The sequence below is a fragment of the Ambystoma mexicanum genome, chromosome 7p (assembly GCF_040938575.1).
Source record: "Ambystoma mexicanum isolate Mex_15411 chromosome 7p, UKY_AmexF1_1, whole genome shotgun sequence".
Classification (NCBI taxonomy): Eukaryota; Metazoa; Chordata; class Amphibia; order Caudata; family Ambystomatidae; genus Ambystoma; species Ambystoma mexicanum.
This window is the reverse complement of record NC_090939.1, coordinates 509,135,550-509,158,501: the sequence shown is the minus strand read 5'-3', so window position 1 is coordinate 509,158,501 and position 22,952 is coordinate 509,135,550.

Below are 22,952 nucleotides of genomic sequence, written 5' to 3'. Positions count from 1 at the left end.
TGGGGACATTTGGGATCTGTGGGGTGGGTGAGGGAGTTTGTTGGGGTATTTTCTGGGGTTTTTGGGGTGGGTGAGGGAGTTTGTCAGGAGGGTCTGGGAGGGGGGAGAGGGCACATTTTTGCAGTTTTAAAAAATACACAAGTTCTGAGAAGAAATATCCATGGCTGGACATTGTTATTTTTCGTGTGCATCCATTTAATGTGTTACGGTGTTCAGTGCCCAACTCCCAACATTCCCTGTGTGCATGTTCACATTGGCCCAGTGTCTGACTGACACAAGTCTTTCATAGTCCCTGTGTTTCAGAAGTATACTTGAATTCGTGCTTGCCGTACAGCATGGCCATCCTGTGCATCACGTACTGGCACTGGGGCTACTTTACCTCCGTCTCCGTCCTCATCATCCTCACCCGGCCCATGCATGTCAATGTCAGGTGACAATGGTACATTTCTCCGGACGCACATGTCGTGCAGCATGACACAGGCCATGGTGATCTTTGCCACCTTCTCATGCCTATATAGGAGTGCCCCACCAGACCTGCAGAGGCAGCGGAACCGCCCCTTCGACAGGCCAAAGGTCTGCTCAATGACAACACGGGTACGGGTGTGCACACGATTGTACTCTCCTCATGGCCATTCTGCAGGTTAGGCACAGGGGTGTGTAGCCACGGCCTCAAGGGATATCCTCCATCACCTGCAAGCAGATTCAAATAGGTGTGTGTCACTCTGAACTCCCGTAATTCAGGGAGCACAGTCATGCCGCCAGCTATTTGGTGTGGCCATGCACATGTCCCTGTAAGCATGAAAAAATGTTATCTAGGTGCAATCTGTACTGTCATGAGGTGTGGTAGTCTGGTTGGCATTCAATAGATGATGCAGGGTGTAATCATGCATGCTGAGGCAGATATACTGTGGTAGTGCAACAATGTTTTGACTCCAATTCATGCTGTTCATTATTTACTATGCATGGTCACACTGCCCACATAGCCACACTTGCCGTCCTGTTCATTCATGCATTGCTTGCCAGCACCATGGTGGACTGGTTGTGCCTCTTACTTGTTCTCATTGATATGCATTATTTGTGATATGTGGCCCAGTGAAGTGTCATGTACCGTTTGACTGGTTCAGGTCAGGAGTGTTTTGGCTCTGCGTGCATTCTCCAATCACCAGCTATTCCCACCCAGGTGCAGTATTGCCCCCCCTCATGCATCCCCACACATCAGTACCCCAAAGCACTGCCATGGGACGGTTGTGCAACTCACCAAGCAGCCAGGCACGTGGTCCGGCATGTCGCTCCATTTGATGGGGTATTGTGGATTTACCCAGTAACATGGATCATGTGTTGATCCAGGAAATCGGCCGCAGCAATGGGTGATGATCCTCCTGGAGTCACATACCATTTGCACATTGATGGAGTGGTATTGTTTGCAATTGCGGTACACAGCCTCTATGGCATGGGGTACTATCAATTCCACATGGGTGCAGTCGATGGCACCGACACAATTGGGCATGCCTGCCAGTGCATGGGAGCCTACTTTGGTTTCGGCTATCTCCTGGGCAGTCCGTGGTAGGGATATGTGGGTGCATGCATGCTTCAGGAGGACATCCAGCACTTGGTTCAGCATGCGTAAAAATAGTGGTTGTGAAATGCCATGCAGCTGGCCCACTGTGTGTTGGTAGGTGCCTGTGGCCAGGAAGTGTGGCACAAACACCACCTTTAGTAGTGGGGGGATGGCAGTGCATATTTGTATGTGGCTGGCAATGTCGTTCTGTATCATGTGCACTATGGTGGTGATGGTGTCACGGTACAACCGGTACAGGGTGTGGATCTGCTCAGGGGTAGGGTTGAATGGGCTGGGTCTGGTGCAAGGGATTGGTGGCTGCCTACGAGGCACTGGTGGCTGCGCTGGTGGTAATTGCTGGGCCTGTCTCACCCTCCTTCTCCTCCTGCGTCTCCTCTGTGCTGCCTGTTGTTGCTTCTGTAGTTGCTTTTGTTGCTGCTGTTGCTGCTGTAGTTGTTGTTGTTGTTGCTGTTGTTGCTGTAGTTGTAGCAGTATAGGCATGTCCTCCAGTGCCATGATTGCAACTGCTAATGTTAGCATTTTGGTGTAGGAAGAGGTGTGGTGTGTAGGTGTGCTCCTTTTGTACTGGGCCACTCCACATTGCCTACACCTGTGGGGGGGTTGTGGTGTGTGGGTGTGCTCAGTTTATACTGGCACAGCCTCCATTGACTCCACCTGTGGGGATTGTGTGCACCTGTGGCAGCTGCCTTGTATCCTTCTTGCTGTTTGCGGGTGGTCTGAGATGCCTGTATGGCCGGCATCGTGCAGGCTGTGATTACCGGCTTCGCGATACCGGTATTCGCATGTATGAGTGGGTTGGAATTACCCCCTATTACCGGCATGCCGGTATTTGCTCCCTGAAGGGGCGCGTTTACGCGCCTATGCCGCTATTAATGGCACCGTTGTTTAGTGTGCCGCTAATACCGGGTTTGTGGGTCGGAATGCAACGGGACGGTAAACAATGCCGGTATTACCACACCAGCATTGTTTTTGCCTTACCGGCATACCTCGTAATGAGGACCCATGTCAGGCATGTCCGCTCCGTCCTTACTAAACTCCGCCAACATAAACTGTATGCTAAACACGAAAAATGCTCTTTTCATGTCACCGAAGTGGAGTTCCTCGGTTTTATCCTCACACCAAAAGGTATCAGAATGGATAGGCACAAGGTAGATGCCATTCTCAACTGGCCATCACCAACTTCATGTAAAGGAATCCAGAGTATGTTGGGCTTTGCAAACTTTTACTGCCGATTCATCCCAGATTTTTCCCAAATAGTGCATCCAATTACATCACTATTGAGAAAAAACAATAAAAAGTTCCATTGGACAGAAGAAGCAGAGAAGGCCTTTCAAGAACTTAAGAAAAAATTCACTTCTGCTCCAGTTCTACGGCATCCTCGCTCAGACCTCCCTTATATAGTTGAAACAGATGCCTATAGCATGGCTATGGGAGCTGTTCTCTCACAAAGAGACCCAGGAACTGGCCTTCTGGTCACGAAAATTCTAACCTCCCAAACTCAACTATGCTATCACAGACAAAGAACTCTTGGCTATAAAATCAGCTTTCAAGGCATGGCGACACTATCTCCTTGGTGCTAGACATACTGTCATGGTCATAACTGATCATCGAAACCTGCAATACCTAAAAACAGCAAAGGCTTAATCATCTCATCAACTGCGGTGGGCTCTTTTCTTCGCTGAATATGACGATGTGATCACCTACCGGCCAGGAGTCCGAAACGGAAAGGCTGACGCCTTGTACCGCATGGGTGTTGATGAAAAGGTATACATAACTCCAGATCCAGTAGCCATCATTCCAGAACACAAACTCCTGGGTCTTATGACAACATTGACACAGGGTGAACTCCAAAATAAGATCCAACTCTTAATGGATCCCACTTTCTCACAAGAGTGGTGTACTCAAGGAGAACATTACAACATTAAAGACCAGTTACCATATTTTAGGAACCGTCTATACTTGCCAAGTAAAGATTTACAAGAGCAGGATATTTCGGGTTATCACGACTCCCTAATTAAAGGTCATCCTGGAATTGCCAAAACTCTATCTAAAGTAAAACAAAACTATTGGTGGCCCACATGGCTTAAAGACATCATACAATTTATCCAATCTTGCGGTGTGTGTGCACAAAACAAGTCCCAAAAGCAGAAACCAGCTGGTCTTCTCCAACCATTGGAAATTCCTCCCGCACCATGGCACACACGTTCCCTTGATTTCATTACAGATCTACCTCCCAGTCAAGGATTCAACACCATCTTAGTAGTTGTAGACTTGTTCTCTAAAATGGCACACTTTATTCCTTTTAAGGGTCTTCCAAATGCATCCAATTTAGCAAAAGTATTCCTGGGGGAAATCGTACGGCTACATGGCTTTACATTGGTCTTGATCTGAGATCGAGGTAGTCAGTTCATATCCAACTTCTGGAGGAAATGCTGTTCAATGGGCCAAATTGACATTCGACTATCCACAAGTCACCATCCTCAAACAGATGGCCAAACAGAAAGAACAAACCAAACCCTTGAGCAATAATTACGTTGCATGTTACATCAAGTGGAAAGAAATTGGAAGGACTTGTTATGGATAGCTGAATATGCCTATAATAATTCATTACACACCAGCACTGGACAAACCCCTTTCTACACTATATATGGTAGACATCCACGTACTTCAGAATTGGATCTCCCAACCCCTTTGGAAATGCCAGCGGTTAAAACCCTACATACGACTATTTCCCAGGCCTTCAAAGAAGCAGCAGAACATTTACTCCAAGCCAAGAACAGACAAAAGAAATTCGCTGACCAACATTGTAATAAAGCCCCCGACTATCAAATTGGAGACAAGGTCTGGTTAGCATCAAAATATGTGCCCATAAAAGGCACTCCGACCTTTCGTCCCTGATATCTGGGACCTTATTCTATTGAATCCATAATAAATCCAGTGGCAGTTAAATTAGCTCTACCACCCACTATGCAGATTCATCCTGTGTTTCACGTATCACTCCTGAAACCGGTACAACCCGGTACTCGGGTTACAAGACCACCAAAACCAGTATTAGTTGACGAGAACCAGCGTTTGAAATAAAGGATATCCTAGACTCAAAATACACCAGATCCAAACTATACTACTTAGTTGATTGGAAGGGATACGGCCCTCAAGACAGATCATGGGAACCTAGTGAATACATCCATGCACCTCGCTTAATTAAAAAGTTCCATCAGAATTACCCAGCCAAACCAGGACCAGGCAGAAGTGCCACCGTGAGAGGGCCCTTGGGGGGGGAGTGCTGTCATGACCCTTGCGCCTGGCCCTCACTGGCAAGTCAGCCTTCCAGTTAGGGCAGGTCAAAGGCCTTAACAACTCATCCAAGACTCTCTTGGAGTCAGTCCTGGCACCTTTGGCGCCAGGCTCATAACCATCATGAAGACCAACATTAGAATGGGAATATTTACTTGGGACTATTTAACTTGGGGGAGTTTGGCCAACATGGAGGCAAACACATAGCTCAGTTACAAGGAACTGAGCTATGTGGTCTAGTCTTTTGGGTGTGGCAGGCCTGGGACTACTTTACCTGGACTACTTTGGGTGTGGCATGCCTGGGACTATTTTACCTGGACTACTTTACCTGAGACTATTTAAACCACACCCAAACAGCAGAACATGCTTTGCATTATTCTGCTGTAGGCAGCGTAACGCTCACTGTGTCCAGTTCTTTGATGCCAGCTTACCTGAAACCAAGGACCTGCAGAGAGAGAAAGAACACTACGAAACTTACCTGGAACAGTATCCTGTCTTCAATCCATCGCCGACTTCATTTCCACTCACCTGAAGGTACGAACTCCATCATCCGGCACCGCATGCATCCTGGAATACCATAACCTGGAAAGAGGAGAAAGAAAGACAGCATTAGTAAGCGTTTAGTCACGTTTCTTCCCGAATGAAGAAAGCCACACAATTTTTACCTGGGTAGTCATCTCCTGGTCAGTATCATTGCTGGAACATTAAGGCGTTCGGCGAGGAACATCGCAACCTGCAAGGAAAGAAAAGACCCAGGTTAGTAATATAAAAGGCGAAACAGTGCCGCACATCGCGCATTACACACCAGAGAGCATCGCGCGCACCACGCTTTCCCCTACCGGCCCATGCTCATCTTCAAACTGCATGACAACACCAAAATACCTTTCCATACCTAAAAGGAAAGAAGCAAGACATTATTATTCGAACTAAGAGGAACATAAGAACTGCATATAAAGACTGTAAAGCAGCAAACCTACAGAGTCGCAGCAGGCCTGGATTCCCACAGGGGGGCTTGCACCAGTGAAGTAACTTGGTTGCTGCTCGGCCCCCACATCTACGCGCCCCTGCCACGAGGAGCAAGACGGAGAATCCACCTTTTACAATATTAAGGTGAGGAGAGGGCCCAAGGGGGAAGGAAGGAGTTGAGGCCAAGGGAAGTGGGAAAACATAAAGACAATCTGGTATTGAATCCAGCTCTCCTATATTGCAGACCCATCTTTAACCTGAGGCCTTAAGAAGGGACAGGGAGAGGGTTCGAGAGTGCAAATCATCCAACCAGGGCTGGGTGGCATCCCCGTGGATACCAGGTAAGCGTAACAGTATGCTGCTCGATCTACGTGCCATGCATCAACGCTCGACTCCACTTCGTTAAAACCTGTGTGCTGAACACTCTGCAGCAAAGCCAGCGCAGGCCAAGGGTGAAGTGTTGAGCACCGCAGGTCTTAGGCACCTCACAATGGCGCTGCTGATCTCATCCGCTATGTACCTAGCCTCTCATTCTTGGCTGCGCCCCATCACCATGGTCTTGCAACAACTTCAGGCAGACCGGAGAACTGCTACAGCCCGTAACCCAAGAGCCCCCACAGCACCCTCCACGCCAGTCCAGCCATCCTCCAGAGACTCCCGTTTCACTTGGACCGCAGGTAAGCGCTCTGGTGCCTCCGCCCTGCCTGAACCTTGTAGTTCCCCTAACGCACAACTTGGCCAACCCTGTCTACTCCACCATCAGTCCAATTCTCTCGGCTCTGCCATCAATACGCCCCTTGCAAGCCCTACTAGGAATAGGCTCCTCGGACTACGCATTCAGCTCACCACTTGCATCCTACCCCATTCTCCTCAATCACTCTGCCCACCGCAGATTCGCAGACCAAGCCCTGTGTATTCTGAAATCCCCAATTCTGCCCTCGCTATGCCCCCTCTGATCCTTATGAGGAAAAGCTTTCTCAGGCTGCGCACTCGGCTCACTGCGTGCCTCCCACACCACGATCCTCAACCACTCCTCCCACCGCAGATTCACAGACGAGGCGCCACGCAACCTGAAATCCCTGATTCTGCCATCGCCTCTCTGAATGTTGAGCAGAACCATCTCTGATTTCGGAAGCAGCTGAAGACTTTCCTCTTTGCTTCTGTCTTCTCTCTTCCTCTTCCCTGCTGATCTTCTGTCTGATACTGCAGTGGTTACCTGTGTACACTCTGAACTACGGGCCCAGGTCCCTGCCCTCCTAGTTGCACACCAGCACTGAATCCTGGCAACCCTGCACTTGGGACTGTATATGCAATCCTACAGTCCCCCTAACTACCTGCACTATCTAACACTTGCTGTCTGCACTTAACCCCTGCACTGCCACCTGCTGGCCGCACTTCTTTTTTCAATGTTTTGATCCTATGTCTTGCACTTGCTCCTCCTCTTCTTCCCCTGGCACTTTTTCCCCTTTCCTCTCCCCTGCACTTGCGCAATCTCAATGTCACTGGGCCTAGTATGATCATTGTCTTGTCCCCCCTTGTTCCCCTCCCCTGCTTCATCGTGACTTGAAACATTTGTATATAGGGCCGATATAAATAAAATATCATATCATATCGCTAAGGTCCCTCCGATCCTTGCAAGGAATAGGTTCCTCAGACTGCGCACTCAGTTCATCCCACTCCTCGCTCTCTATTCTCCCCAGCCATTGCGACCTAAGCAAACATGCACGCCCACCAGACCTATCCATAAGCAGAGGTCAAGTCCTAAAAAAAAGTGGGGGGACTCATTAACAAATGCAATTGGATGCGACGTCGCCAGAAATGAGCATATCAAGGTGAAATATGCACAATTCATTGAATTGGCTTTGCATAACCACCCAAATGGCAAGCGACAAATGGCATTTGCCTTTCATAAAATCAACACACAAAACCGAGAGAGAATATTTTCTTCTAATAGTGTTTTTGAAAACGTTAAAAGGTGTGAATGTTTTAAACTCCAAGAACCAATACCAATGTTTTCCCTGGAACATGCAGTACCAAAACGGGACATATCACCTTTAGTTGTGTGTTATTTCTCACCAGGTTATACAGTGAAGTGGGGAAGTATCTGCCATGTGAACCTAAAGACTGTGGTTTGAGCCCAGAGATTGGTGGTAATTCATAAATTCAAAGAAGACACTCAATGTTTCTCTTTTTTGCTGGGGGGGGGGAACTGAGTCCACCCTCTGAAAAAAGTGGGTGGACTCCATCCACCCGCGTGGACCCTCGATTGAGCACTGTCCATAAGGACATCAACTGCACGCTAATCAACACAAGATCAGTCCCAGCTCACGCAGCCGAAATCCTTGACTTTATAACCTCCAACAACCTTGACTTACTTGCCATCACTGAAACCTGCCTCCACCCCGCTGCGGACCCAGCCCTTTCCATCGCCACCATCCTAAAATGTTACAAATCCTCTAAAACAGGTGGTGGCATCGCCCTCATATTCAAAAACACCCTCACTATCAGAGCCACGCAAACCAACGTCATCCCCAACTGTGAATCCCTACGCGCCAAGCTCTCCAGGTCACCAACAATATCTTCTCCTCCATCAACCCCAACTCAAAAGTAGTAATCCTGGCCGACCTCAACCCAGGCCTCAACGATCAAGCACACTCACTAGCTACCAGCACAGCCACTGCACTTAACCATGCTGGCTTCATGCAACGTTCCCTTGAGCCCACCCACGACCAAGGCCACACCCTTGACTGGATTAGCGACCTCAATTGTAACATTTCCATCCCCGTCACCTCCCCTTGCCCATGGTCTGACCACCACAACATTGCCTTCAAAATCCCCCATTGAGAACGGCCCAGACCAGTTCACCCTGCTAAACATGATATGGCCCAGTTCACAAAAAACTTACATTCCACCAACCTTGCCCTATTAATTCCTACCCTTGCTCACCCCCATCCTCAGTGACAGATCCAGCAGCACTGGTTGACTTCTACATGCAAACCATTGCTCAGGCAGTCGACATGCTTGCCCCTCTCAAACTTAGGAAAACCAAACCCTCACTGAAAAAAACACTTGGTTCACACCTGAACTTCTTGAAACCTGTGCCAAAAAGCGTACCTCTGAGTTTGCCTGGAAAAGAAAAACTCCCCTGCATCCAAAGCCCTCTTCTCCTCCCTCGCCAAAGACTACAGAAGGGAAATCCACGCTGCCAAAGCCAGCAGCTACAATTACAGCATCAGCAATGCCAAATCCAACTCCCGGCAACTTTTCACAATCCTCCAGAATCTAGAGACCCCCTTGTCCCCCTGCCACACCTGACAGTGGACAGTGCTTGGTGCAGCAAAATCTAAAACGCCCTCATTGGAAGAGTCAACTCCCTCAAAGAAAAAATCCTCTCCAAACAACTTGCCATGCTAGCCAAACCACCACCTTCCACAGCACCCAGCCCCTTACTGACCCACACCTGCACCTCGTTCAACTTCCAGCCTTGGACGTCACCAGGATCATCAAGAGTCTCAAACCTTCATGTTGCAAAGGTGACACTTGCCCAGCTCCATCATCAAAGACTATGACAAGACACTTACTCCCTTCTTCACAGTCATCATCAATGCCTCCTTCTCCACCAATTTGGTGCCAACATCCCTGAAGGAAGCATAGGTTTTACCGCTACTAAAGAAACCGTACCTTGACCCTTGCATACTCACAATCTATCGTCCCATTACTATGGTACCTTACCCCCTGAAGATCCTGAAACGTGTAGCCTACATCCAGGTTCAACAGTTTCTCGAGTTACACAATATCGTTGACATTCGCCAATCAAGTTTCTGCCCTAAGCACGCAAGTGAAACTGCCCTACCTTTGAAAATTCAACTTGATGCCATCAAGGACACTGGCAAACCTGCCCTCCTGATGATGCTCGACCTCTCTGCAGCATTGGATCTGATAGCCTACCAACTCCTCTGCTCTCAACTCACCTCAACAGCAAATTTTTCTCCACCTGACACCAATTGGATCAGGTCTTTCTGAGCTCACAGATCTTCACAAGTCTTCATCGATTACTTTTCCGCCGCACCTACTCCTGTCACCTGCAGAGTTCCCTGCCTCTCCCTATCCTCTACAACATTTATACAAAACCCCTCTTCGACCACCTTGACCTACTCGGCATATCTTGCACAAACTGCACTGTCGACACGCAGCTCCATTTCCCCATTTCCAGTTCTCATGCTCAGGACTCGCCCACCATAAACTCAGTATATGAAGTCATACAAAACTGGATGGCTTCTCACCTACTCTGCCTCAATGACGAGAAAAACAAAATATTCATTGTCGGCTCCCACTCCACACTTCGCAGCATTGACCAAGCCTACAAGGAGTTTATCATTGATGGAAACTGAATCCCCACCTCTGCTGCTGCCAAAACCCTTGGCATTTACCTGTACGCCAACCTTGACCTCCCACGCCAAGTGAACTCGATTGCCTCGTCTGCAGCCTACACAGCCAAACTGCCAGCAGGCCCTTCCTCTCCTCTCCACTCCCAGCCACCTTTCCATTGCAAGAGCTATCACAGGAGCTAAGCTCGACTACTGCAATGCCCTATTTTCCAGTACTTCTGAGCGCAACCTTAACAAACTTAAGACAATTCAGACCAATGCTCTCTGAGCAACCATTGGTCTCTCTAAATCTGACCACATTTCGAAAGGCAGGAGAGAAGCACACTGGCTGCCCATCCGAGAAAGGATTAAGTAAAAGAAAACGGTCCCTGGTCCATTAATGTCTCTTCAACACTTCCCCAACCTACCTCTCATGCTGCATGGAGAAATACTCCCCCGCCTGACCTATTAGTTCTGCGAACTCTCACTTCCTGAAGATTCCCAATTTCAATCGCCTCTCATGGGGGGTAAGAGCTTCCCAGTCGTGGCCACCAAACTCTGGAACAATCTCCCTCCAGCACTCAGAAAAGAACCGACCTACTGGACCTTCCGCGGAAACTTAAAGACCTGGCTGTTCCTAAAGCCTCATCACTCCTCCTAATGCATTTCCCCACACCCTCTCCGTTCTTCTTGTTTCTCTCAATGTAACTAGACCCTAGATACCCTAAGGTTTTGCTACACTGTAATAAATGCAAAAATAAATACAAATTACTGCTGAGGATCAGGATTTCCGTTTCATCGTCGTTCAAGCAGAGACTGTGCGATGCCATCCAAGCATGGATGGTCTCGTAAATGGAATTGAGATTGGTGGTATCTTTCGATATGGATACCAGAGAGAGGTATAAGTATCTGGGTGTCATTGGCGTAGTTAGTATAGGAGATACCCATGGAGTCAAGGTGGTCAAAGAGGGGTTTTGTATAAATGTTGTAAAGGGTAAGGGAGACACAAGATCCTTGAGCGACTCCGCAGAAGACAGGAGTCGGGGGAGGCAGAGTTGCTGATGTAGACCCGAGAGGATCTGCTGGCTAGAAAGGAGGTGACCCATTTGTTGGCAAGGGGGGGGGATTAGCAACTGTGCTGAGGTGATGGCAGAGGATATTGTGGTTAACCAGGTTGAAGGCAGCCGAGAGGTCCAATAGAAGGAGAAGGGCAACTTTGCCAGAGTCGCAGAGGCAATTTATCTGGTCAATGAGATCAAGTAGGCCAGATTTCATGCCATGGCGGGGACAGAAACCAGATTGGCACAAGCTAAGAATGGGATGCTGCTTGAGGTAAGACTAGATCTGGAGGTATGCTGCTCTGTCTAGAATTTTTAGCAGGAATGGTACTGTAGTGATGGGGTGGAAGTTGGTAGGGACCGCAGGATCAAGAGAAGGTTTTTTAAAAAGGGAGGAGACCCAGGATTCTTTGAGTGGGGCTGGGAAAGTGCAAGAGTTGAAGGAAGAGTTTATGATGGCAATGAAGAGTGGTAGGAGGGCATCAGAGGAGTCATTGATATTACAGGGGCTGGGCAGGTGTCACCTTTGCATTTGGAGGGTTTGAGGACTTTGATTATTTTGGCCACATCAATTTCTGTGATATGGTGGAAGTTAAATGGTGGGAATGAGGTTGGCAGGCAGGGTAGTTGAGCGAGATGGGTTGCTTGCCAATTGTTGTATCTTGAAGTAGGGCGATTTGTTTCTGATAGTGCGTTTTGGATTTTACTGCAACAAACATCGTTTATGGTGATGGTAGATGGTGGTGTAGTGGGGTTCTTGAGTTCTCGCAGGATAGTAAAGAGTCTGCGTGAGTTTAATGTCACATTTTAGAGATTCGCATGTTGAAGTTGGAGGCTTTGGCGCTGTGAACTGCAAGTTTATATTCCCTGGAAATGGTGATGAAATGAGGTTTGGTGGAGGCATTTGGGTTGCAATGCCATATCACTTTGCTGGCTCACTTCTTAGCGCAAATAGCTGCGAAAGTTGAGGTGAACCACAAGTTCTTGTGGTTGGTAGGTTTGGGCTTGCACATTTTGAGGGGAGTAAGAGTGTCAACTGCTTGGGTTATTAAATTGTTATATGAATTGACAAGGATGGTGGGATCTGTGATGGTGGTGGCAGGGTAGGTGATATTGAGTAGAGTAAGGAAGCGTTCTTTGGTAAGGTTACATGTGCATTGTAACAAAGTGGGAGGGAGTGGTGAAGGAGAGGGGGTGTACTGGTGTGTGGTGGGGATAGAGAATGAAATAATGTGGTGGTCCAACCAAGGGCAGGTAGTGTTGGATTCAAGTTGAATATTGCAGTTAAAGTCGACAAGCCAATACAGAGTATGGCCTAGGATGTGGTTGGGTGTCGAAACAAGTTGTGTGCCACCGATGTGATGAAGGGTGTTGGCCAAGGAGGTGGCATTGGTGTTGGTGGGGTCATTGAAGCCAATGTTCATGCCACCAAGTAGTAGAAGTTTGGTGAAAGGCTTAAGACTGGTAGTGATGAGCTGAAGTATGTCCTCTTCAAAAGTGAGAGGGGTCCACGGGTTCCATGTGATAATGTCGTCGTTAAAAAGTCACCAGCTAGGTGACTTTTTTTTCCTGACCCCGAAAATTCTTTCCACAAATTTTCTAGGAGGGGGATAATTATATATTATTACCTCGAATCCTAGAATATTTGGGGAAAGTGTTTAATTGTCTGGAGGGTGCATTTTTAGGGAAATGTTGCCACCTGGCAGCCCTTTTCACAACAACATTATCACTGGATACAGGTCCAGGTAGGCGGTAGGGGAGGTGAATGGATGTGGTAGAGGTAGGTGAGCGTTTTAGCAGAGAGCAGATCATAGTTCAGAGGAGTGTTGGTTGCTCTGACGGGGATAGCATCTTTATGGATGAGTGCTACCCACTGTCTTTACCAGTAGGTCTATCGTTGCTATGTATGCAGTTTCCATTGGCTAAGGCTAGGGATAAGGCTGGCACGGCGGTGGTGTGGTACCAGGTTTCAGTAATAGCTAGGATATCAAGGTTCTTGGTGGTGATAATGTTACAGATGTTGAGTGCATGTGCCGGCAGTGATCAGGCGATGATCAAGGTGCTGTTGAGGGCGTAGGGGGAAGAGGGTAAGGAGGTGGCCAGGCTAGGTTTAGGAGCTTCTATGTTTGTTGGGGTCATGGAGGAGCCCTCTAACGATGAATGCATGGGAGGGTGAGAGTTGGTGTTGCTGTGTGTGGTAGGTTCCATTCGGGCACATAGCTGAGAGATTCTGGCATGAAGTGGAAGGGGAAAGGAGAAGGGGCATGGGTACAGGAGGCTAAGGGAGTGAGTCTTGAGGGTGGAATAGGTATTTGTTGGTGCTTTTGATGGGACAGAGTAAGCGTGTATATGTGGAGGGGGCAGAGCAGCGGTGTGGGGAGAGGGGGCTGGCACATTTTAAGAGAGGAGGAAGGAAGTAGTGGGTGGTGGCAGGGTTACGAGTGCAGCACAAGTGGGCGTAAAGAGGGTTTTCCTGCTCTGGAGAGTTGGCTTACCTGGGAGAGGTAATGCAGAGTGCAGCAAGGAGGCAGAGAAGGCTGATAAGGGTGAGATGGGGTGGTTGTGGGCAGTAGGCCAGGACTGGTATGGCCCCTCCATGCCCAGTGAGGCCAAGACAGGAGCTGGCCTTTGTGGGCCTTCGGTGGGGGCCGGCTTTGCCTGACGGGTCCCTGTTAGGCTCAGGAAGTGGCCATGTTGGTTGGCAGCCAGCCAGTCAGTGCGGGCTGCGGGCATATGCAAATCAGCATTGTTCCTACTTCAGAAGGGGCAGTATGGTGTAAAGTGCTAGATCCCATCTCTTCTGCACAAGACCACAAGCAAACCTAGACATGTTTCCACTCCATTGGGTAACATCAAGTAGGGCCCAAACTTGGGTCTCTCTGCACAGCTGTCTTGTGACCCACATCTTGGCATACCTGTCCCACTGGGCTTGACATTAGCAAAGCATTGAAGGTGAAGGATTTTGAATGGATCTTAAGGATAGACATGGCTCTGGGTAACCCTCCAGGCAGTGGCATGCACTCTTTTCCCTTCTGTAATGGCACAGAAGTCTGCAAAACGAGCATTTCAAGAGATGCACATGCACAGATTAGTTGCTGTGGTTGTGATTTACTGCAATCCTTCCGGTCATCACTCTTCAGTGTTACACCATGTTGGTTAGATCTGAAGTTACTGATGCCACCACTTTGCCACGCAACCCCCTTGACAGTTCATGGTTCCCACTTTGTAGTAAAACACTAGAGGGGTCTAGGTTTAGGACCGTTCACCATTTGTTGGAAAGCAAGGCTTGAAATTTCACCAAACACCAGTAAATTCATCTCTCTCACACACACACTCAATTTCATCTCTATCTCTCTTGTCTCTCTCACTTTCTCTTCTCACCTCACCATTTCTGCCTCTCATACACACGTTCTTTGTCTCTCACAAACATACTCTCTTGCTTCTTTGCATTTCACTCTTTGTCTCTTTCTAGCTTTCCCTCTTGCCCTTTCTCTTTATCTCAGTGTGTCCCTCTCTTCTGTAAGTGATCCATCTGTCCTCATTTGTCACAGTTCTCTTTGCTTTTTCTGTACCCCTTTTTTTAAATCTTCTTTTCAGGAATGAATCTTATGCCTTGCCCCTGTCTTCATCCTTTTTATGTGTATTGTGGTGCACAGTTGTGAGTCTTGAGAGGATAGCTCAGAGGCAACACGCTCACCTTGGAAGCAAGGCGATGCAGCAAGACAGGTCCGATCCCCAGGTCCGCGCTTAAAACCTCTGGGTATTAAGCATGTTATAAATAACCAAACATATACATCATATATATAGGTGGTGTAGTGTGGAAATGCTCAGTTGCCATTTGTTCTCAGGTCTTTGAACCCAGTTGTGAACATCAGGCTTTACATCTTTACTTTTTGAATGCTGGTACAACCTTCAGGTTCTCTTATGCTAATAGAAACCTTATGGGCGTGCAGGGGCGGCTCATCCATTATGGGTGACATGGCCTTGACCCACCATTCATTATGGACGAGTCAAGAAAGCCCAGCAAAACACTGAGCACTCCCTCAACCGCACCAAGCAACTGAGAGAGCACTCTAGGGCTGGCTTAAACTGTGGAAAGGAGAACCATGGTTTCACTTTGACAGTTTACAGTGCCCCATCATTCACGTTTAATAGACCTTGTAAGGGCAGGGCAATTTTGCTGTCCCAGAACTGAATGGCCCATTTGGCATGCAGGCTGGGGTATTGCATGCTTGAATATGTATTGGGGCGTTCTTGTGCCTCCTGGCACATTCAGCGGCCTTGGGCGGCTTCAACAAAGTGATCTGGCTCCATTTGCCGTGCCCTCAAAAACCACAAAGCTCTCTTGTTCCTGTTATGTGTTGCACTGCAACTGTAGGGACGCTATGGTGGGTGAATTTCAGGGCCCCAAACAGAAGTCCCTTACACATGAATAGCAGCTTTTAAACACTGAATCAAAAACGGCCTGGCATTTGTTTTTGTTTATCAAGTAAAGTTAAAGAGCCATGTGAAAAGGGGCCAAACTGCTATTACGATTGGACAAGCAGCATTTTAATTTACAAAAGAAGGAGGAATCAAGGTTCCCTGTCAAATGGAAAACCGGATTTTTGAACATTGAAGACAAAGACGGCCTGCACATGTGTGGGCAAATAAAAACGGGTTGAAAAAGTAAAAGTGAAAAAAATATCACTGCTCACAGAAAAATGTCAGGAAAACAAAACATGATGTGTGGGTTGACAAAGAGCAATGCCTATTATGTTTCACCCACAAAACTCAAGTGACATTTAAAGAGCCACTTTTTCTTCATGAAATAAATGTCAGGCCAAGGCAGACCCCTTTGCTGACTATGAGCAAAAGTTCACAAGGAAAACTCCCACTCCCAGTCTGGATGTCGTGTCTCCCATCTAATGACCAACAACAATAAAAATGTCCTGCTAAAGGCGTCGAAATTCAGTGTTCCCCAGACCTCCTGGCTCTGAAAGTAAAAGTTACCCTTGGCTGGAGCATGACTAATATGTGTGACAATGGGGGCACTCACTTCAAAGAGCAAGCTTCCACCACAAAGGACATTGATTAAAGAAAAACTGTGGGCACAGGCTGACCCAGTGAAAACAAATGGCAGGAAGCAGGACCAGGACCATTTGTCCCACATGAAGATTCACAATTGATTTAAAAGGACTATTATCATTTAGGCCTTGTTCTCAACCATCAGAAGGCGTTATTTCCAGGCGATTTTGGGGATACAACATGCATCTATCTGCCTGTGACTCCCAGAACTGTAATGGCCAGTTTAACTAGGTTTCTGGCTGATCTGAACATGTTCCAAATATGAGAGTTGGTTAATGGGTGGAAAATGAAATTAGGGATATATTTAATAACTTATATATTCATAACTGTCATGCTTTTTATGGAAACAGCAGAAAGGTGCCACATGGCCATGCTACATGATACAGACTTGGTGGCCGGCTTATCTAATTCCCCATGATTAACGGAAACAGAAAATATGTTTAGTATGTCCGTTGCTAGTATATAGGGGTGATTACAAATGGCAATTGTCATATGTTTCTTCAGACCCCTAAACCAATCCTGACTTGGAGGCTGGGTTGGGATGAGAGAGAATGGTAACTGACCAATCCTAGTAGCAGGAACTATTGCAGGGTACTTCCCCAAGATTGCAAAATGTGTGGTGTCATTGCTGCTATATAAGGGGAACTGCACTAGGGCAGGGGACAGAAAAAAGAGAAAGACAGGAGGACAGAGAGAAGAAACAGGCCCTCGGGAAGGCTGCTGAAACTTACCATCCGACAGCTGTAATGAGACACCAGAGGAGATTGCTGAGAGTGCATCTGGGTAGAGCCGTCTATCTCTAGGAAGGCCCCAAATCTGACTTGGTCCTATGGTGGAGAGCGGGAGGCCATCTTTGAGAATGGAGTGATCACACCCCTGCCCTATCTTTCCAGAGTGGCCTGAGATGCAGCTGGCTTTCCTGAACCTTAAACACAGGTTTGCTATGTAAGTAGAACTGAGCCCTGGGAAACCAAGAGGTGGGGGAGTCTACTTGCCTTGAATCCTTTTCCTTTATAGTGGGTGGGGAATATGGGGGGTAAAACTGTGTAGATCCTTAGCCTATGTAACCAAAAATATTAATTTAATTAATTCCCCATTTGGCAGAACACTACGTGATGAATTTTGTTAAAATTCAAAATTAACCAAGTTCATTTACCAGAGTGTGCTGAAAACTATAGCCTATACATTAATTGGGTAATCCTTGTTGTCCAGCTGACCCCGACTTCTTAAGGAAGGGGGCTGTCTTTGTTCTTAAATCAGTCCAACCTTTTTACCTAGCTTCCACAACACAGGCCATTTAGTAAGGAGGGTCCGAAATCCATAATTCCCCAAAGCATTCCAATTTTTCAGTTTGACTTCCCAACCTAGACCAAAGCAAGGGGGGGTTCTGAAAAACAAAGCCTGTGTTTATTTTAAACCAAAAGTGTGGGGGAAATTATAATTGCCATATGTATTTTTACCAATCTTGAAATCCTACTGCTACCCTTTTAAGTCTGCAGGAAAATCCAAATTGCACGAAATCACATAAGTGTCTTTGTTATTGATCAATGTAATTATTTCGTGAAGTAGAATTTGCAGAAAGTAAGAATTGTTTTTAACTCACTTTTGTGATCTATTTATGCTGAGAGAAGTTGATTTTGTTATGCCACGGATAAAGTGGTTTGTGACATTGGGCCTCATTCCGACCCAGGCGGTAAGGGGTTCACGGCAGCGTAAACAGCGCCGACCCTTACCGCCTGATTCCGAGGTCCCTTAGCGCCATGGAGGATTTAACACCTGCTTTTAGCAGGTGTTAAAATCCATGGCGCTAAGGGACCTTGTTGTTAATTACGCCACCGTAATTTACGGTGGCGTAATTAACGCCTTCCCCACTCCCATTATGCCCTATGGGGCAAAAATGGGAATGGGGAAGGGTAAATGGGGATTGGGGACTTACCGCCCCGCCAACCTCGGAATGGGGCGGTAAGTCCGCCAACCACCATGGCGTAAACATAGTTTACGCCATGGTGGTAAAGGTACGACCCAGGCGGTAACTTACCGCCTGGGTCGGAATGAGGCCCAGTGTCATGCTAATTTCTATTCATTTTAATTTAAATAAATACCAATATATTTCCCGTACACCGGCCTGGTTCTTGGCTCATTGTTAGCTCAGGGGAGAGTGATCCAAGGGGCATGATATGTGTTAAATAGTTTGCTGCATAACCACTTGAGTGGGGAGGGAAGGACCTCCCCCTGTTCAGGGTGGCTTATCCATACACTGTACAGCTACTACTTACTCTGGCATTTTATCTGGACCAGATTACTCAGAGTCTGCCGGTAGTTGAGGCCCCTACCGTAAGACAAATAACTGAAGTACCGGCTCTGTTAATGGTGCAAGCACTTCAGTGGTTCCCGTCCTCTGAAACTCCATGGGAATAGGACCTTATCGTTACTTGGCCACCCCTAATATCCCAGTAACACTGGGATTTCGGGCGGCAAAGACAGTAATTAAGCTTTGCCGGTATCCCGCTAGAATTGCCAACGTGATATGGGAAAGCAGTAATGACGCCAAAAATGTATGTATGCTTGAATGCGTCCATGCAAGGTTTGTGTCTGTAAGTGTGCACATAAATGAGTGAGTGTATGTTGTTTGGATGTGTGTGAATCACTTCAAGAGAGCACATGAATGCTGTATCGGTATGCGTGTGAATATGTATAAATGCGGTGCAGGCGCACAAGTACGTTACAACGCAAATGTGTATGAATGAATAGTGGCAGTTAATTATATGGCAAAATAACCATATGACATAAGTTGATTGTGAATAATTTCACTCTGTCTAAACCAGCGTAATTTCTTACACACCCTGGTTATATTCAGCCCACAGGTACAATTGCTTTCCTGTTGGGCTTCTGTTCTTTCATTAATTGTTTTTCTGCATAATATCCTATTTCATTTCTCTGACGAAATTATAATGTACACATGATGAATGTTATGCTTTATGTTTCTGTTTCATTTTTTGCTATATCTTTTAAACTTGTGTAAAAAGCATTCTGAAATTCTTAAAAAGAATTTTTTTTGTATAATAAATTTATTTACATGTACTCCTAGGATTTCCCTTTGGTTTTCTTGTTCCTGTGACTTTCTTTGAAAGCACACACCTTATAATAATATGGAGATTTAACCGAAATTATTGACAGAATTTAGGACTGTCATCGGCGTGGGTTCCTTTCTTCGGTTCTTTGTTTTGAATATGAATGAATAGTGTGCATGCGTGTGGATGCGAGATGAGTGCGCTTGAATTTATATGAACCCATGCTCTATGAATTTGTGTATGCCAAGCTATGGAGCAGGTCTCTGTCCTATCCGCTTTGAACTATTGTAATGCTCTTTTCCTGGGGGCAGCCTGCCTACCTTATTCATCGATTTCAATTTCTACAGAACTCTGCAGCCAAAGTGGCCACATCGGCCCCTCAATATTCTCATACTATTCTAGTAGTCCGTCATCTACATTGGCTCCCTGTGGCCTAGCGCATCCATTTTAAGTCCCTCGGTTTGGTGCATCGTGCTTTTGACACTATAGGCGCTGAATAGTCTCGGGAGGATAGCTCAGTGGCAACGCGCTCGCCTTGGAAGCAAGATGACGCGGATCGACACAGGTTTGAACCCCAGGTCCGCGCTTAGAATCCTCTGGGTATTAAGTATGTTATAAATAACCAATTACAATTACAATACTTACTGTTGAAATGATGCCCTTACATCCCACCTCGGGCATTGTGCTTGGTCCATGCTTGTCTAGTTCTAGTCCCTTTGGCTAAGTGTGTGCGTATTGGTGGTGAAGCGTTTTCTGTAGCTGCCGCCAAACTCTGGAACTCACTTCTTTCTCTACTTCATTCCACAAGGGGTCACCTGTCATTTAGGCGGTCTCTGAAACCCAATCTTTTTTAAGGTTGGAGTTCTGGTAATCCCCCCTCTGGTTATTGCCTAGCACGAAGATGCCCCTGGCGAATGTTATGCTCTACAAATTCTCCAATACATACATATGTTTCTGATTCAGGTTAGTGGGGGCTTCAAGAACATGTTTTTTTTCTGTCGCATTGCATTTTTTTTAATGGGCATAAAGGTTAAAGCCAGGCCAATGAGAGTTATTACTTTGCTAAACTTTCCTACATTGGTGCAGACAGTCTGTATATATATTCTTAATGTGTCATGGCATTTTTGTTACAGGGCATGACTGGTAAAGCCAACACAGTTATTACATGGCTAAACTGGCTTACCTTGGTGCAGCCAGTGCGGATATATTTTATTAATGTGGTATGACCCTTTTCAGTGGGCATAAACAGTAAAGCCAACATGATGATTGTTCTTATGTGTGATGCATGGATGCTATTTCTGCAATGGCAGCCAGGTTTTAATATCTCCTTACTGTGGCATGGCATTTTTTTTTGGGCATTAAGTTTAAATTGAACACGATAAGTGTCGTTACATGTCTAGACTGGCCTACATTGGGCAGCAAGTCAGGATATCTTTTTTCCTGGCAGTCTGGCATTTTTGACTAAGCATCAAGGGTAAAGCCAGCATGATTGAGTTTTGTTATGTGGCTAGACTGTCTTACACTGATCCAGTCAGTCTTGATATATGGTATTACTGTGGCATGGGATTTTGTCTGGTAAAGCAAAAAGGGGTATGTTCTTCTATGTTAATACTCTCATATATTGGTGCATCCTGCATGATCATGCATGGACATGAAAATGTTTCTATACTTACATATATTGTGGGCAAAAGCATCATGAAAATGTGTTGGAAAATGCTCCTGTGCGGTGTTTGTGAATTGTATCTATTGGATTTTTTCATGTGTTACCCTACAAAAAAAACTGCGTGCCTTTTTACCCAATTTTTCACAGAAAAATTACGGTAAAGTGCATCATTTAAATTCATTATTTTTACAATGTTCTCGCGTGGAGAACCCCCTGACTCAGCTTGATTTGTTCAGGACCTCTCGCTATGCTCGGTTGCTCCCAGATATTCGGTGAAAACATTTATGCTACTCCAATTAAACAAATGTATAAGTCGCACTCTCAGCGCATCTATATTATTTTAAGGGCAGGATGTATGTCCAGTGCCACACAGGCTACCATGTACAGGGCCATGAAAAGGGACACGTTTATCATATTTAGCGCAATCGCTGTCCATGTGCACAGCACCGGGTGCAAATGGAGAGTGGGCGTAACTGGACATAGCCTCCCCACCCCCTTCGCCAACCGGCTTTTTAATAGAAGAGGGGGAACAATCCCCTTGCCTAAGCCCAGGGAGAAGGCATGTGTTTAAACACAAGCATCTTTAATTGATTCCGAGTCCGATAGGTTAAGAAAAGTGACGCAAAAAACAGAGGTAAATTGTAGTAGAGAGTGTCAGAAGGGGATCGAAGGTAAGGAAATGGTAAAATATCGGGGGAGATAAATGTATCATAGAAAAGCAGTACGAGGGCAAAGAAGGAGATCACAAATGAAAGATGGTGCCTGATGGGAGACAAGTGGGAACACAACTGATAATGATGCTTAATAATGTAATTGTGTATATTTAATTAATATTCCTCTTTAGTTTGAAGCACTTGCCCACTCGGGTTAATGTTACTTTTGTAAGTCACCTGTTTTCTTATGTACATTTTGTTTCTGTTTGTTTTGTCCTTAGTTTATGTTCTCATTTTTTACACCACCATAAACTGGCTCACTGCTTGTTTTCATCCTTATGCTATTGTGCATGCACCCTTTGTGGGCATGCTTCTGCCATCTTTAAATGGGTTATTATGCGTCATTTCTAATCGAAATTGATACCCCTCTTCCTCAAATAAATACAAAAACCGATTAACACTGTATGGTGGCACAGAATAAGGAATACAACCAATAGACGGTGTATTATGGCAGAGAAGAAGGAACTCAATTGAAAGACCTCAGGCCTCATTACGAGGTTGGCGCTCCCGTAATGAAGGGTGCCGGTACGGGACCGGCACCCTTCATTACGGGACGCCCTATTACGAGGTTCCCTTTGCGGGACCCGGTAAGGACGCCTGGTAAAACCAGGCGTCCTTAGCGAGTCCCGCGAGGGGACCAGGGAGCTAATAACAGCCCGTTATTAACAGGCCCGTTATTAGCTCCCTCCCCATTCCCATTGAGCCTTATGGGGGCTCAAATGGGAATGGGGATGGGTTTTTTCAATGAGCACTTACCGGGTCCTCCAAGGTTGGTATAGCCCGGTAAATCCTCATTGAAGGACCAGGTACTGGAACCCGGTATGGAGGCAGCCATGCCCTTAATTAGTATTACCACAGCTCAGTATGGAGCTGCCTCCATACTCGTAATGAGGCCCCATGTGTGGTGACAGACAAGATGGAACACCACTGAAAACGGTATTATGTCAGAGAAGAAGGCACACAACTGAAAGCCAGTGTGTGATAACAGATGAGAGGCAACACAACTTGCTTGAAAGACTGTGTGTCATGACAGAGACAAAGGATCACATTGAAACACAGTGTATGATTGTGCAAAAGAAGGAGCACAACTGAAAGATAGTGTCTGTTGGCAGAGAAGAAGGAACACAAATGAAGGATAGCCTAGGATGGCAGAGAGGACTGGACGGAAGTGACG